Here is a 6,039-nt window from a genome sequence, read left to right as displayed (position 1 = left end):
ATGAAGCCGCAGATATCTGTCAGAGACTATTTCAGCGTGGCATCATGGATATCAGCATCTACCGGGGGCTCATTGATGAACTCGCAGACGGTTACCACAGCGACTAATAATTAAATTTGCTAGCAAATTCAGTTAGATAAACAATAATTAAATAAAATGATACTACACGATTCTTTTCGCAGACCAAGAAGTGTCAGAGTAGTAAACTCACGATTACCAGTATACGAGGTTGTTTACGGAGATGGACTCGGTGATGTTGTTAGGGATTTAGTCACAAGAATCGCTCCGAAAGCTGGACCGTTAGCAAAACAATTCGCGATGAAAGCCGCTGATGTTGTCAAGGATAAAGCCATTGGCACTGTTGGTAGTCTTGCCGGGAAAGCATTTCAATCAATCAAGGATCGACTAGCACAGCTGATACGAAAAAAAAACCCAGTCGAGAGGTTGGTGCCAGTAAAACTACCATCCACTGAAGCTATGCCGGCAAATGTTAGTAGCGTAGTAAATAAGGCCGTAAATCAGAAATTAGCTGAGATCGCAACAGCAGGAATTACCTCCAAAGCGTTGCAAGATAGTGTAACTGCTAATTTGATAGCTGGTAGTGGTTTCCGGTGACGATAACATTTTAATTAGATCATCACAAATAATAATAATGTTTGCACGAAAATCCAATGACGCGTTTGATATGTCCAAACCAGTACTTAAAGATGATTCTGTACGTGATTTTCAATATTATTCTTATGAAGCACGTGATCCTAACCAACGCGGAAGAATTGAACTACAGGTCCAGGATACAAGTAGATACTTCTTGCCCGCTGAGGCCTTCATCGAAGTTGAAGGTAGGCTTTTAAAGAATGATAACACTAACTACGGAATCGGCGACCGAGTTGGATTTGTTAACAACGGCATCATGGCGTTATTTAAATCCGCTATTTACATGATAGATGGAAAAGAAATTGAAACAATTCATGATAACGTCGACGTTGCCACAACAATTCTCGGGTTGGCGAGATACTCGGATGATTACACCAGATCAGCCGGACCATCAATGATGTTTGCAAAGGATATAACCGACAGCCCCGAGAACAGGAATGTAACAATGAATAATGCCGGTGACGCAGTTGCATCGATGAACGAAAATTTTAATTTGGGTTTTGCAACACGTAGATCGATGTTAAGTGGAGATGAAGAGTTCTCAGGTGTGATTCCATTGTCTCACATCTTTGGATTCTGCAGAGATGTCCACAAGGTCATATTCGGTGCCAAACACACAGTTGTACTTGTGCGAAAACCTGATGATAATGACGCTATCTGGCGAGATGCTGCTGTTGCCCCTGGTCAGGTAATACTAACTAAACTGTGGTTGTGGATGCCAGTGTTGTCTCCGTCAATCACCGAAGAACAACGACTGTTGTCTTTCATGGACACGGGCGGTAAATCACTGCTATCCTGGAAAACAACAACCACAGACGTTATTCAGGGTGATAATGGTGGGTTGTTTACATGGCATATATCATCGCAACAAGGAGTATCAGCACCACGACATATTTTCATTGCATTTCAATACCGTGCTAGAACAGATAGCCAGGAAAGAAATCCAATGGTATTTGATACACTTGGAGTTTCTGAAGTTTCGTTGAGAATAAATGGGCATCAGGAGCCATCTGAGGATATATTAATAGATTTCGAACATCATCGTGTCGCACGCGCGTATCATCGTCTGATGTCATTTATGGGGCGCGACCTTAATGTAGACACTGGCCTGCAAATATCACAGCGAGACTTTATGAGTTTATATCCGATTTATTACTTTTCGCTGGAACATCTTGATCTGGTTAAACAATCTGTTGTCGACCTACATTTCCGAGCTCGTGTAGGTGTTCCTGCTGGTGGTTACAGAGCGATTGCTGTCATACTCTCCGATAAAGCAATGCTGCTTGAAGGTGTTGGCGGACGAATGAGGGTCATCGACGCTCCAATCGAGAATATGTAACGCAATTAAAATCAAACTTAGGATATAATGTCATACAGTCATGTTAATGTCACCTTGACTTCCGGTCAAACGAAGAAATTGCAATCAAAGAACGCAAGCACGTGCGGGACATCAATAACACTAAAACGAGATCAGATTACTGGTGGTCCAAACAAATTGTCGTTGACTAATACTCAGCTTAAACATTTTAATAAGGCACTAACAGCAAAAACCGGTGTCCGACTTGATTTCTCTGCTGCAGCTATCAAGGACATGACTAAAACCGGTGGAATATTTCCTCTTCTCGCAGCAATACCGGCGTTGATTGCCGCGGCAGCACCAGCCGTAGCAAAAGCCGCAGCACTCGGTGCAGTTGGAACTGCAGCTGGAATGGCACTAAAAAAGGCAACGGGAAAAGGATACAAGAAAAAAAAGGGACGCGGTCTAAGACTACCAGGAACTCCACCATCATGGTATCCAAAAAAATTCTAACGCCGTTGAGCAATTTTGATTTACTCGATGCTGTTAAAAAATTGCGTGTAAAACATTTCAGAGGCGTATTTATGCGAGATCAATTACCGCAACGACCGAATAATCCAGAAACTGGCATTATCAATCTCGACAACAAAGATGGTCCGGGAACTCACTGGGTTGCTTACGCGATCGATCCACGTGGAATTATCTATTTTGATTCGTACGGTTTAGCACCGCCAGTTGAGTTTCTCAAGTATGTCAGCAGATTTTCTAATGTTCCAGTGTGGCAGTCGACGTTACCAACACAAACATTAATTGATCCGCCCATTTGTGGGACGGAGGTTTTAAATGTTCTTGATGCAATCTCAAGAAATCCAGCAACTCCTCCTCATAAAGTAGTGTATGAATATACCGCATCGAGAAATGCTAGCATTTGAAAAACAGCAATAAGAATAATGGTGGATATTTACGGAAGACCTTTCACACGAGGAGGTAAACCAAGCACAGATGCTGATCTCTCAAAATATGCGACCAAAGATGAAGTCGATAATCTTTTGAATATAGCTGGAGTTGACCCAGATGAAGTTGCTATTTTCCAAGACAGGCAAGGAAAACTAAGAACGAGCAACATTAAGTGGAATGATATAATTCGCAGAGTTCTTGGAGCTACCAAGGATAACTTCGTTGCATTTAGTGATGGCGGCCGGATCAAGGACTCGAATATATCAATCGCAAGCATCAAAGACAGTATTGATAAAGGTGTTGATAAATGTGTGAAAAAAGCCGGTGACACGATGACAGGCGAACTCAGCATGAGCGGCAACAAAATAACCGCGTTAGCGAATCCCGAATCCGACCAGGATGCGTCAAACAAACAATACGTGGACATCGTCAACGGTAAACTAAATACGCTGCGTGCAGAGCATGATGTTCACGTGGGCGCGTTTACAAGATTTCGAAGAAACTTCGTAAAAACTGATGAGGTCGTGGATAAGTTCTTTGGGACTCCTCCAGTCGTCGATGTAAAACTCGCTGATGTAAAGACCGACATTAACACGATCAAACAAACACAGCAGGATATCGTATCGGGTATTCCTGATATCGTTAACAAAACCAGTTTGATTAAAGTTCCCACTGGAGTTACTCCGGGGCATATCACCAACATCGTATTCACGGTATCATCGGGATTCGCAACATGGTCACGACAAAATAACACTATCAAATATACAGCAACAGCCACCGGTGTTTACAGGTTGTCTGTGTTTTCAGCCGCTAAATTTGAAATCTTCACAACATATCCTTGGAGACATTCCACCGATAAGTATTCCGGGGTTTGCACTGTAATACTAAACAGCGGAACCGAGGAAACATTTATGCTTGAAGCCGAGGACGATAGTTTAACAGCAACATCTTACTGGTTTTGTTTGGAATTCGTCGCTGCAACGCCTCAATTGGTTACCGCGTAATTGAATAATGTCAACGACGCCAGATGCTCAACAATATCGATACAATCAAGTCCGTGAGTGGCAATCTGAGTTAAAAACTGTCATCGAAGTAACTAGTCAAAAAGTAAAAAAATACAAGCGCCGCATAACAGTGCTGGATATTATGGTTTATTCAGTATCTGCCGTTGTTGCATCTGCCGGAGCAATACTATCAGCGGTCACTCCGGTAACTGCAGCAGTCGCCGCCACGATCTGTGTTTCCGCGGCCACAACAACAGCTGCAGTTTTCGGCATCATAGCAAAAAAAATATCATCATGTGCTAACACAAAATTACACGATTACACGACAAAATTAAATACAGCCACGACCGCATATCAGAAATTATCATCGCTGATATCATCATCGTTAGACGTGCAAAGTAGCGACGCTACGATATCAGATTCTGAATTCAAACTAATGTCAGATGCGTACAATGACTATTTGAAAACTAAACAAATAAATAATGTCAATAGAACTGCTTCAACAAATAGTCACAAACACAACACCGGTAAGGACCACAATGATCTCAGTGTCCTCGACGACACCAGAATTCGGTATTAATTTTCGAACTCCAATTCCAGTGAGTGAAATCGCGTTAGCAAAGCTCAGTGTGTATCACAGCTGGCCCAATGTTAGGTCGGCATCATTTGGTGGTCTGCAGCCAAATAATTCATTCGTGTTCGGGAAAAGCAAAGCCGACTCCGGCGAACAGGGTGAACTTGACTGGAATACAATTACACTTCCCACTGGGAGTTATCAGATCGAAGAAATCAATAATGAGATACAACGCCAAATAAAACGAATCACCGGCAAGGAAGCCAAAATATCTATAACAGCTCATGAACCAACGCTGTCTGCGGTCATTGAAATCTCAACGCCAGGATACGCCGTGGATATTTATAACAGCTCAATCCGAACATTATTAGGATGGCCAAAGGCCCCCGAGGTTAAACCTCGTCCACCAAAACCTGAAAAATCGGATTTTATGACCTATAAAGAAGCACTACACGACCTCGAGTACAATTATTATTTACTCCTTGCAGATCAATTACTAGCAAGAAAAAGTACTTTAATGCCCGATACTTGGAGTATAGAAGCTCCACGTGTTAAGGGGGGGCAGGAGCTCCGTGTTTACCGTCTAGATGATATAGAATCTGAATTATTTATTCCGATCAATCTAGTACATAAACAACAGCTACAACTCCTGCGAGTATATTTCCAAGATTATATTTCTGATTTAACAAGTCCGCGTGATAATATTATCACAACCATAGAAAAACTAAACAAACTCGCATCGGCCATGGAAACTATAAATCTAAGAATAATTCAGGCTTTACTGGATCTTAAAGACTATATCGATGATAATTATAGACAGATAGCCAGAGCAGATTTTGCAATTAAATATGGTATTCAAGTGAATGATATTTCAGATTTTAAATTTCCTGGATATAACGTGCCCGAGCTGAGAAAATCAGTCTCTGATCTCATCGATCAATCTTTCGAAGATATTCTTGCCGCGTACGAACGAATAAAACCACAACCTGTTATTCTCAAGCACGACAACAGTACAGCATCCGATGGCAGACACATCTCACCCGGGATCGTAAATATCACAGATGTTATTGCGGTCAATCTTGTATGTGACGTCATCGATGGCAGTTACAGCGCATCAGATACTACGACGGCACAACAGGGGTTTATCCTGTATACGTTCACACCAAGAGACCCCCCTGGTTTTCTGATTGTGCAAGAACCAATCAATCCGGTCTATCTACGGTGTCATAACCCGTGGTTGTCAACGATAAATTTCAAACTCACCGACCAGAGGGGGAATTTGTTGGACCTGCGTGACGAGACTGTTAGTATAAACTTACTGGTGAAGTCCTAAGTCAAGGGATCCATAATATTTATAATAGTTTTTTTTTCTGCACTGATCCATTTTCGTCATTTTATCGTGCAAATACCCTATCAAAACCAGCATAAGTTATCGTTGAAAGTGCTAGCACGCATTTAAAAAAAAACGGTTGTGTATAATGTATCAACCCGAGTACATTCATGCACGAGTTCATATTCATGATAAGCAAATTCTTTACGAGGCAATAAAAACC

This window comes from Sinohyriopsis cumingii, chromosome 7 (genome assembly GCF_028554795.1).
Source record: "Sinohyriopsis cumingii isolate HCF-2022 chromosome 7, ASM2855479v2, whole genome shotgun sequence".
Lineage (NCBI taxonomy): Eukaryota > Metazoa > Mollusca > Bivalvia > Unionida > Unionidae > Sinohyriopsis > Sinohyriopsis cumingii.
This window is presented reverse-complemented; position numbering follows the sequence as displayed.